Genomic DNA, 12518 nt, shown 5'->3' with positions numbered 1-12518 from the left:
CCAGTGCAGAGCCCGATGCAGGGCTCGAATCCACCAAACAACGAGATCATGACCTAAGCCGAAACCAAGAGTCAGATGCTTAACTGACTGAGCCACCCAGCTGCCCCAATTAAAAAAAAAAATTTTTAAATGTTTATTTTACTTATCTTGAGAGAGAGTGTGAACAGGGGAGGGGCAAACATGGAGGGAAAGAGAGAATCCCAAAGCAGGCTCCTTATGGTTGGTACAGAGCCCGATGTGGGACTCAAACTCACGAACTGCAGGATCATGATCTGAACTGACGAGAGTCAGACACTTAACCGACTGAGCCACCCAGGCACCCGGTGACTTATTTATTATATAACTGGAAATTTGTACCTCTTAATTCCCATTGCCTGTTTCACATAGCCCCCCACCCACCTTCCCTCTGACAACCACCAGTTTGTTTCTCTGTATTTGAATCTGTTTTTTTAAACATTTTATTTTTTAAGTAATCTCTACACCAAATATGGGGTTTGAACTCACAACCCTGAGATCAAGAGTAGCGTGCTCCGATTAAGTCATCCAGGTGCCCCAGGAGTCTATTTTTCGATCATTTGTCTTGTTTTTTAGATTCCACCTGCAAGTGAAAGCACATGGAATTTATCTTTTTCTGTCTGACTCATTTCACTTAGCACAATACCTTCTGGGTCTGTCTGTGTTGTCACAAATGGCAAGATCTCATTCTTTTTTATGGCTGAGGGGTGTCATTCTTGCTTAGATTCGGGAGGTCTGAGCAAGCACAGCTCAGGCCGAAGCTGGCCCCCTCCCCAGCAGCCTGCCCCTTCTCAGCAGCTGAGGGCACCTGGTTTTCAGGAACAGCATCCTTGCCTCCAGCTGTGGAGAGCATCCCACCCCTCCCCACGCCCAGCCTGGACACCAGCCCAGTCCAGCAGACCCCCTCCAGCAGTTTCTACAAGGCCTCAGTGGGAGGAGTTATGGCCCCAGGTTTGCAGTAATCCCTCCCTCATCAGGGGTTCTCCTTCCCACACTCCCCACTCTTCCACCCTTTCTGCCCCCTCCACCCCCCCCCCCAACCCCCAGATGGGCTCTTGGTTATTCCTTTGACTCCAGCCTCCTACCCACCCAGCCAGCTATTTCTGTCTCAGCGTTTGTCTTGCAGACACTTAGGAAGCACCGTCTCCTGGCCAGGCTGTGTGGTAGGAGTGGGGGAGGGGTCCAGACCTCCTCCTCCTGGGTCGGTTCCCTTCCATAAGCAGGCAGAGTCTCATTCAGTATCTGCGTTTCCTTCCAGCCCAGTTCCTGGCAAGGATCAAGGGTCAATAAATGTGTGCTGAATCCATATGCACGGTCAGCAGAATTGCCTGCCTCTGTGGGTGTGGGAGCCCTGTTTGTCCGGGTCCCTTCTGCCTGTGGGGCCAGAGCTGGGGGACCAATCGATGACAGCAAATCCTAGGTTTTTGGAATTTGGAGAATCAGTTCCTATGGTGACAGAAGAATAGGTCCATGAAACTGCAGTCAGTTGGAAATTCAGAGTAGGGGAGGGGCTGGGCTGTTTGGAGCCCTGATTTGTGAGAGGTGAGGCCTTAGCTCTGGCGCCAAAGCTGCAGTGGCCGCCCCGATTGTCTCCAGGCCCCGGCAGCCTCCTCCCATCACCTGGCAAGCTCTGCCTCACTCTGACTCCAGGACCTGCTCCTTTCCAGAGTGGAAAGCTGAGCTGAGAGTTCCCACAGCTGTGTCTGGCTTCTCTGTCTCTGCTCCCCAGACTGCATCCATCCTGGGATGTACCGTGGTCAAGGCAAAAGGCCTTGGAGTCGACCACTTCCTGGAAGGCCACCAGTGGTCCCCTCCTGGATTGTAGCCTTGTGAATGTGACCAGTGAGGTCCTGCAGAAGTGACGGGATGTCTCTTTAAGGTTAGGCTGCAGGTACCTCTTGTTCTGTGTCTGCCATATTCACTCTGGGGGAGGCCAGCTGTCCTTTAGTGTGGAGAGGCCAACACAGTGTGGACCTGAGTGAGTGAGAGTGAGTTTAGAAGTAGGTTCTCCAGCCCCTCGAGGCTTCAGGTGAGATCCCAGCCACTTTCCACATCTTGACAACAACTTAATGAGAGATCCTGAGCCAGAACCACCCAGCTGAGCAGCTCCTGGACTCCTGTCTCTCAGAAACTGTGTGACGTGTCGTTTTAAGCTATTATACTTTAATTTGTTATGTGGCAGTAAGTAACAATAAGTTGTACGTAAAATAAATAATAGCAATAAACAGCTAACGTACCCACGGTCACCTGACAAGTCACCCCCACCTGCCTTCCTGACAATGGAATGGTGGAAGAGGTGGGGTGGGGGTGAGGACTGGACTTTTGGGGAGAGTAACCCCAGAAATAGTCCCTACAGCTGTGGTCATAAGCGGAGGGTAGATTGATTCTGCTTTTGGCCAGTCTGGCTTTGATCTGGAAGCAGTTCCTAGCAAGCCCCAAGTGGATGGGTACAGTGACAGGTCCAGGGCCCTGCCATGGTGCTGACCAGCCACAGGCCGGGTCCACCCCTGAGGGATCCAGGTGAGACTGGGGATCGTTTCTGTGGTGTAAGTGATAGGGCACCCTGAGTCAGAGCATGGGGTTGGGGATTCACAGGCTACAGGTTTCCAGTAGATGAGGGATGCTTCATGCTAGAGCCACAGGGCATACCACCCTGGAGGGGCAGCTGGCCCTGCACCGCCCCCCCCCCCCCAGCACAGACTCAGTGACCCTCAGGCCACACTGCGCTCCTACTCGGTGGGGTGCCTCAATTCTTTTGGCAGCCTGGTAACCATGGTTACCAAAAAGTACCTGGTTGCTGCTGCCTCGAAGGCGTTTCCTCCTGGTGTCCCACCTGACGCCCGCCTACCCGCCTACCCGGTCGCTTCGGGCTCATTTCCTGGGCCTCCACAGTCAGGAGTCTTAATGTCTGTGTGGGGAGATAGGAGCTCAGCGAGGAGTAGAAAGTCAGTGTTGGACGCTTGAAGCCCTGGGCTTGGTCCTCATCAAGCCCTGACCTTAATGTAACGGAGGTTCACACACCTGAGCCAGCAGGAACATCCTACCCAGTGGGCCAGGAAGGGGAACCTCCCTGCGGCTGCTTGTGCCGGCCGGAGGCTGGTGGAGAGGAACGCTTCTCCAGCCCTGCCTCTCCCCACACTCACGGTCCCCTCCGCATCCCTTGCCCTGTTTATTTTTTAATGTTTATTTACTGTGTGAGAGAGAGAGAGTGGGGAAGGGGCGGAGGGAGAGGCAGAATCTCAAGCAGACTCCATGCTGTCGGCGCAGAGCCCGACGGCAGGGCGCGATCCCACAAACTGTGACCTCGAACTAACAACAAAAAAAGTGCCCGGGAGCCAAAATCAGGAGTCGGGCGCTTAACCGGCTGAGCTTTTCCTGGAAGAGGGCCCTCGCCAAAACCAGACCCCCTTTGGCACCCTGATCTCGGACTTCCAGGTTCCAGAAGTGTGAGACATATGTTTCTGTTGTGGATAAGCCACCCAGCCTGTGGTCCCCAGAGGATTAGACACCAGAGCTAACTGCTACCAAGTAGACTGGTGGCAGGAGGCTGTTGCTGACTTTCCAGAAGTCGCTGGGCGAATGCCTGCCCCTCTGAAGACAGAAACTAAGGTTCGGGTGTCTAGGCTAATGCTCTTTTGTGTATGTGGCTCCTCCCTGGCACTAGGGTACACAGAAGGACCCCCCCCCCTCCCCCCGCAGAGGGCACACGCCACGCGGGGTCCTTCCCTGGCACACAGGCACAGACAGTTGGGAGGGTGGGGCCTGAGGAGCCGTGGGCCTCCCCCCAACCCCCATGAGCCTCGTCAGCTGCCTCCGATCTGACCTTTTCCCCAAAGGCGGCAAGGCAGCTTCCTCCTGGGTGGGGAGACCTGCCTGCCCAGCACGAGCCCCAGAACCCTGGGGAATGTCCGGGCCACCCCCGTCTGGAGCTTGGGAGGGTTGTGTGAAATGAATGACATTGTTCCAGTCCCCAAGAAGTTCTTAGGGCTGGCAGCTGTGACTGCACGGCCTGTGGCTGCAACAGCGTGTGCACGTGGTAACTGGGCTGTGGGTTTCTTGGCTGCCATCCACTGGAGTCTGGGGGGCACGGTCCCCTCAGACCTGCGATGTGATGTCGGGGGAAGTTTGGAGAAGGGAAGGTGGGGAGGGGGGAAGCAGTTACCTGCTGTTCCTAGAGCAGCACCTGCCTCTGGGCTTCCGGGGATTGGCCCGCCTGGAACCGGGCTGCACCTGGGCGGGTGACTGAGGGGGACAGACATGCAGTGCCAGAGACACACAGTCCCATGGTCAGAGCTAGAGACCGAGTTACATAGAGATAGAGACCCCCTCAGAGGTGGCCGAGGCCTTTCCCACAAAGACATACAGACTCAGACCTCCTCTCCCATGTCCTTGAACTTCCTTCAGTGTGCTCTGTGTTTGGGAAGGCCCCAGACATGCATGCCACACCCACAGTCTCTGGGTGGGGCACCCGTGTTGGGCACCCCCTCAAGGTCTTGTCAGCACAGGAGTGGTTCAGGGAAGGCTTCTAGCACAGACTGATACTGAATTTTATTTCTGCTGTCACTTAGTTGTGTGACCTTGGGCAAGTTACAGAATCTCCCATGTAAAATAAGGTTAGTAAGGTACCTCCCCGGTAGCGCTGTGTGGTTGAAGGGATTAAGTAAATCATCGGCATAATGACAGTTGTTTCCAGCAAAGATGGAGTAGCAGGGACCAGATTTACTTTCTTGCCTGAAACAACTAAAAACTGGACAAAGTATATGAAGTAGTAGGCTTTTCCCTCAGTGGGTCCCTGAGAAGTGAGAAACCAGTGAAGTGAGCCCTGTGTTGCCCCAGCTGTCAGAAGACGGTGTTTAGGCCTTGACCTCAGGGAGGGGAAGCCAGGCAGAGCTTAGCAGACTTCGTGAGTCCGGGAGGCAGAGCTGGCAGGGTGGGGCTGGGGGGACCACTGCAGCTGGAGTCCTGTGACAGAGTGTCAGCAAGGCGAGAGAAGCCACGGAGGGGACTCCAGAGACATGCAGAGGGTCTCCCTGAAGGCTGATTGGATCACACTGGGAGGAAACTCCTTGAGGCCAGGAAAGGAGCCACCAGAAACGATTAGAGAGAAAAATCCTCTGAGTTTACCCAGGCTCATCTCTAGCCAGATTGGAAAAGCCCGTAATTCATAGGGCACATGGTAGAGTATTCAGAAGGACTTGTTCCAGTAGTGAGGGATAATTAGCCTTACGGCGAGTGCTGTTCCTAATAAAGTTTATGAACAAGGCCCCAGGGGATCAAGCTGTCTCCAGACAAAGCCCCAGAACAAAGCCCAGGAATATTTATTGGAACACAGAAATATCCAGCACCCAACAATTACTATTCATGATGTCTGGCAGCCAGTAAAAAATTACCAGGCATACAAGGAAGCAGGAAAATATGACCCATGATAGGAGAAAAATCGATCAATTGAAGTAAACTAGAAATGTCACAGGTAATAGAAACAGTAGACAAAGACATTAAAACTGTTGTTACAGTCATACTTCATATGTTCAAGAAGCTACAGGAAAGACTGAAGGTTTGAGAGACCTTCAGAGAAACCCACTGAGCTTCTAGACATGGGTGTGATGGCAGATTAGACATCGAGGAGGAAAATACTAGTAATAGTGAACTGCAAGTGTACCCATAAAACCTATTCAAAGTGAAAGAGACTTAAAAAGTAGAAAAGAAGCAAAGACAAGAAAAGCACATTAGTTAGTTGTGGGACAACTTGAAGTGGCTTAATATACATGTAATTGGAGTCCCAGAAGGAGGAGGAAGAGGAGGCCAAAAACAACAACAACAACAACAAAAATCACTGAGAGAAATAATGAATAGAATTTTTCCAATATTGATGTAAACTATAAACCCACAGATCCAAGAAGCTCATTGACACTCAAGCCTAGGGGCGCCTGGGTGGCGCAGTCGGTGAAGCGTCCGACTTCAGCCAGGTCACGATCTCGCGGTCCGCGAGTTCGAGCCCCGCGTCGGGCTCTGGGCTGATGGCTCGGAGCCTGGAGCCTGTTTCTGATTCTGTGTCTCCCTCTCTCTCTGCCCTCCCCCGTTCATGCTCTGTCTCTCTCTGTCCCAAAAATAAATAAAAAACGTTAAAAAAAATTAAAAAAAAAAAAAGAAAAAGAAACTCAAGCCTAAGAAATTTGAAGAAAACTACGTCAAGGAGCCACATAATCAAACTGCCGCGCGCGATACGGGGCTAAAACAATGGTGTCCATTCTTGCCACTTCTGTCCGGCGGTGTAGGGAGTTCAAGCCAGTTAGGCAAGGAAATGAAATAGAAGTCACCCATATTGGAAAGGAAGAAGTAAAGCTGCCTGTGTTCAAGTGACATGACCTTATATGCAAAGAAATCCACTAGGAAAACTATTAAAACTAATACATGAATTAAGTGAGGTTGCAGGGTGCAAAATAGATATTTTAAAAATCAGTAGTATTTCTAAACACTGGCATCGAATACTTTTGAAAATGAAATTAAGAAATCTTTCACTAATAATAACATCAAAAAGAATAAAATACTTAGGAATATATTTAATAAAAGAAGTGCAAAACTCAGACTTTAAAACAACAGAACATGTACTGAAAGAGATTAAAGAAGTTCTAAATAAATGAAAAGATATGTCATGGATCAGAAGATTAAACATTGTTCAGATATTGATACTTCACAGGGGTGCCTGGGTGGCTTAGACAATTTGAACATCTGGCCCTTGATCTCAGCTCAGGTCATGATCTCATGGTTTATGGGTTCCAAGCCGCCGCATCAAGCTCCGGGTCTCTGCTTTCTCTCTCTCTCTCTCTCTCTCTCTCTCTCTCTCTCTCTCTCTCTTTCTCAAAATACATAAACTTAAAAAAAAAAAGATGCTAATACTTTACAAATAGGCCGTTGGTTTTAATGCAATCTCTAACAAGGTTTTAGCTAAGATTTTTGCAGAAACAGACAAGCTGAATTTCCAAATTCATATGGAAATTTAAGCAACCCTGAATATCCAAAATGGTCTTGAAAAAGAAAAGCAAAGTTGGAGGGCTCAAACTTCCTGATTTCAAAACTTATTACAAAGCAATAATAATTAAGACAGTGTGGAACTAGCATGAGGTTAAGCATAGTGACTGGTGGAATAGATCTGAGAGTTCAGAAATAAGCCGTCATATTTACAGTCAGTTCATTTCCAACAAGAATGTCGGGACAACCTAATGTGGGAAGAGTCATTTCAACAAATGTTGGGACATCTGATCAGCCATTCCCTTCCTCACACCATACACAGAAATTAACTCAAAGCAGATACTACACATAAATGTAAGAGCTGAAACTTTCGTAAAATTTTTAGAAGAAAATGATCTTGGGTGATGAAGGGCCTTAAGCAAAGCCTTTTTAGGCATGATACTAAAAGCGTAAGTGACAAAAGAAAAAGGATAAATTGAACTTTGTAAAAATTAAAACTTGTGCCTCAACAGGCATTATCCAAAAAAATTTGAAAGACAGAGGAGAAAAACATTGCAAAACATGCATATAATATATAAATATGTATTAATAGGTATTATATATATATAATATATAGATAGATAACTCTCAACTCAATAATAAAAAGACAACCCAACTAAAAAAAAATGGGTGAAAAATCTGAACAGACATTTCTCCAAAGATATATAAATGGCCAACAAACACCTGAAAAGCCACTCAGCATCATAGCCATCATGGAAATTTAAATCAAAACCACAATGAGATACCGCTCCACACCCACCAGGATAGGTATAATTAAAAAGGGCCGTCTGGGTGGCTCAGTCGGTTGAGTGTCTGACTCTTGATTTCAGCTCAGGTCACGAGCCCAGGGTCCGAAGATTGAGCCCTGCATTGGGCTTTGCGCTGAGCTCTGAGCCTGCCTAAAATTCTCTCTCACCCTCTGCCCCTCTCCCCCACTGGTGCTCTCTCTCTCTCCCTCTCAAAAAAAAAAAAAAAAAAAAAAAAAAGACTGTCCCCGTCAGTACAGCATATGACTCTTGATCTCAGGGTCATGAGTGAGAGCCCCACATTGGGTATAGAGATTATTATTTACTTATTTTTTTTAATGTTTATTTATTTTTGAGAGAGAGAGACACACACAGAACTCCAGGCTCCAGGCTCTGAGCTGTCAGCACAGAACCCGATGCGGGGCTCGAACTCACGAACTGCGAAATCATGACCTGAGCTGAAGTCGTACGCTTAACCGACTAAGCTACCTAGGTGCCCAAGATTACTGTGAAAAATAATAAAATAAAATTAAAAAAATTTTTAAAGTACAGATGGGGGTGTTAGCAAAGTTGTGGAGAAATTAGAACACTTTTACATTGTTGATAAGAATGTAAAATGGTGCAGCCATTTTATTTATTTATTTGATATTTTCTTTTTCAATTTATTTTTTATTTTTATGGCTCAAGCACAATTAGTTTTTTGTTTTTTATCCAAGTTAGTTAACATGCAGTATAATAATGATTTCAGGAATAGAATTTAGCGATTCATCACTTACGTATAACACCCAGTGCTCATCCTGACAAGTGTCCTCCTTAATGCCCATCCCCCATCTAGCCCATCCCCCCACCCAGTGCCCCTCCAGCAGCCCTTAGTTTGTTCTCTGTATTTAAGAGTCTCTTATGGTTTGTCTCCCTCTCTGTTTTTATCTTATTTTTGCCTCTCTTCCCCTATATTCATGTTTTGTTTCTTAAATTCCACATATGAGTAAAATCATATATTTATCTTTCTCTGACTGACTTATTTCTGTTAGCATAGTAGTTCTAGACAGTGTCACCTAACTATAGTTACCAAATGCAGATTGATGGTTACCTTGGGAGTAGGGGAAGGAGGTATCACCAAGAGCATAGGAACCTTTAGGGGTGATGAGCATGTTCACTCTCTGGATTATGGTGATGGCTTCCTGGGCATCACAAATGTCAAAACTTAGCAAATTTTACACTCAAATATGTGCAGTTTATTGTATGTAAGTTATACCTCAATAAAACTATTTTTTAAAAAGTTAAAAGCTCATAATTTGTGTAAAGCGTTTACGACTGCTTGGCATGTGGGGTGTCTGGCTGGCTCATTTGGTAGAGCATGGGAATCTTGATCTCAGGATCTCAGCCTCGTGAGTTCAAGCCCCGTGTTGGGAGTGGAGTCTACTTAAAATAAAACTTAAAGAAAAGAGAAAGACTCCTTGGCACATAATAGCTACTCATCGAAATTGGCTTACTTTTACTGTCTCAAGTTCAAGGGCTCAAGGGGACTACATGGCTTCAGGAAAGGGAGCCCAGCATCCCCTAAGTGTCCATTCCCTCAGACCTGGGTAAGGGCCGGAAGGGCTGGGCTCTGTCTGCTTCCGGTGGAACTCTGGTGCCCTCATGTGGTCCCTGGGGGTACAGCAGGCTGCCCTCTACTTCCCTCTCCCTGCACCTTTCCCCCTGCTTGGGCCCATGCTCCCTGCTCCATAGAATGTGTGTCTGACTGCCCATCTATCCATCACTTGTTCCCCCTGGCCCAGGTCTCCACCAAGACTTAACATCCACTGTGGAACATATCCTGATGTGCTATAGAGCTCTGCCTGGTTTCCTCATCCTACAGCAGACATCCCTCCACTGCCCCCCACGGTGAGGTCCTCCAAGATTGGGTGGGAGAGGAGGAAAGGAAAGCCTCTGGGTAGAGCTCAGTCCTCACATGGCCTCACCCTAGTCCCCCTGATCCCTCCCCGCAGTCTCAGAGCTGGTCTCCCTGCCTCTCCCAGGGCAGCCAGGGCAATTGTTAAAAAGCCCCTGTCCCAAACCCTCCAAACCTCCTCACCTTATGGGGCTCCAACGCCATGTGAGGCTGTGCTGCTTTGCCCCTGTAGACAGATCAGCCCACACACGTGTGCCACCCAAGCCTTGACGTGGCACTGGGCCAACTAGGTGTCCACACGGAAACAAAAAAGTGTGGCAGGACCTCCCATCAATACCAGGTGGGTTGCAGATACAATTTGAAAGCTAAAACGGCAAAGCTTTAACAAAATATACAAGGACACCTTTATGAAATCTTTATGACTTTGGGGCAGGCAAAGGTTCTTTAAAAGAACAGAAATGGTGATACCATAAAGGAAGCTGTTGATCACTTGCACCATATTAAAATTTAAAACTGTTTACCAAAAGGCACTGTTAAGAGAGTGAGAATGTGAGACTGAGGGAAGGTATTGATAATACAGACAGCGGTGAGGAGTTCTCGTCCAGAGTGCACAAGCCCTACAAACCAGTGAGGAGAAGGCATATGAAGGTGGCACAGGCACCGGGAAGACACACCCTCGAGGGAATAGAAAGGCCAGGGGCCAAAGGGAATGTGGATTAAATGGCAGTGTGGCATGACCACGGAGCCACCAGAGCGCCGAGTGGCAGAGACGGCGGTCCGTGAGGATGCGCAGCACAGAGACAACCCGCACGTGTCCTGCAGTCGGAGCAGATGCACAGCCACTCGGGAAACCGTCGGGCAGTGGCTTCTGAAGCTGAACAAGCTCGCGCCCCGACCCGACCCTCTGGCCTCTCCGAGGCCAAGTACACAGGTTTTCCGAGAGAAACGTTCGGGCATGTTTGCGACTGTGAGGTGGAAACAACCCAAATCTCCTTCCACAGAAACATGATGCAGAGACGAGGCCACTGTTGGTGGTGAAACTGACCAGCACAGCCCCCGAGGTGCCTGACTCCGAATCACGTTGAGGCTCTGAGGAGGCAGACGTGAGATTGTAGAAAATACACATATTCGTTTCTGCTCCCAGTTCCTGGCCCAGAGCTACTGAAACCCTTGTGAATTCCTAAGTGATAAGAGCACCAGGACCACCTTTTGTTCTAATGAGCTGACTCCGGGTGGGCTCTGGGATAGAGATACTCACCAGAAGGACCAGCCATGATTAGAAGCTTGGAAATTTCAGCCCCAGCAACACCCCCTCTTCCGGAGAGAGAGGGGCTGGAATTGGATTGAATGACCCATCATGCCTATGTGAGGAAGCCTCCATAAAATCCCGATCGTATGGGGTTCACAGAGTTTCCGTGTTGCTGAACATGTGCAGGTGTGGGGGGAGTGGCACCCAGGCCATAATTCGCCCCGCACATCTCTTCCATCCGGCTGTTCATCTGTACCCTTTATCATACCCTCGTACAGTAAACCGGTAAACGTAAGTAAATGTTTCCCTGACTTCCGTGAGCTGCTCTAGTAAGTTAATCAAATCCAAGGGGGAAGGGTCATGGGAAACTGGTTTGTAGCCAACAAGTTGTGGGTGACCTGGGGACCCACTACCTGTGACTAAACCCGGAAGGGGGGCGGGCAGTCTTGTGGGACTGAGCCCTTCACCTGGGGATCTCATGCTGTCTCCAGGTAGATGGTGCCAGAATTGACTTAAACCGTAGGACACCCAGCTGGTGTCAGAAACAGAAGTGAAGTGTGTCGTGTGGGTAGCACAGGAGACTCACAGGAGAACAGTGTGAGTAGGAAACTAGTTTTTCTTGTTGCACAGACGCGGAAAGGTTCTTAGGGCACGACTCCACTTATGTAAAGTTCACTATGGGCCAGGCTGGCCTGCACGAGGTGGCCGGGTGGCACACACCGACAGGCAGGGTCCTTTCCTACACAGTTCGTGCCCTTCCTGCACATGTCATACATTGGCTGGCTTACTGGGAATCGAAGCGCCCCGGCCTTGCTCCCCCTGTGTGAAGCTGCCTCTCCACCATTACCCTTATGGCCCTGGCCCTCTCTGTCTCCCACCCACTGAGTGCTGTCCCTCAGGCTCTCAAAGGCCTTTTAGTCCAAGGCCCTCTCCTCAGAGAAGTCTCCAGCCCCTCCAGGGCACCCCTTCTCTCCACAATACTTCCTTCTTCCATTGTGTTGCTGTCGGAGATGATCTCATCTACCTGTCTGTTTAGATGTTTGCTGTCTGGCTCCCTTACTCCCCCTTCACATCCCTTACAGCCTGGAAGCCACAAGTGTGTGTTACAATGACCTGTGTGGGATGGGCACTATCAGCCCCGAGATCAGGATGGCCTGGAGCGCAGCTAAGGGCGCTGGGTCCTAGCTCTGCCGTTTGCTAGCTGTGTGGTCAGGCAGGAGTCGCTCACCCTCTCTGTGCCTCACCAGGCTCAACTCTGAAAACGGGGTCTTCTTTGTGCCCCCTCCCAGGATGGATAAGTTTTGGAAAGAGTGCTCAGGGAGGCCTGGCAGAGGAGGCGCACTCTGGAGGCCCATCTCTGAGGCACTGTTACCCCTGCCCGCCTACTCTTGGTGACTGGTTGTGCTGGGGGTGGCAGCACCAGGCCCCCTTTCTTGAAGGAACAGACTCTGTTTTGCCTCCTCCTTCTTGCGCCCACCACCGGCGTCTAGGTCAGGAGAGATGCTGGTGCGGAGCAATGCACTTTCCTCCCCTGAACCCTCCCAAGCCTCTCTAGAGGCCAAAGCCCATTCCCCTTCGGCATGCTGGCTACCAAGAGCCCTCAGTG

Source organism: Prionailurus bengalensis, chromosome C1, assembly GCF_016509475.1.
Source record: "Prionailurus bengalensis isolate Pbe53 chromosome C1, Fcat_Pben_1.1_paternal_pri, whole genome shotgun sequence".
Classification (NCBI taxonomy): domain Eukaryota; kingdom Metazoa; phylum Chordata; class Mammalia; order Carnivora; family Felidae; genus Prionailurus; species Prionailurus bengalensis.
The sequence above is the reverse complement of the archived record's forward strand: the minus strand, read 5'-3'. Positions refer to the sequence as shown.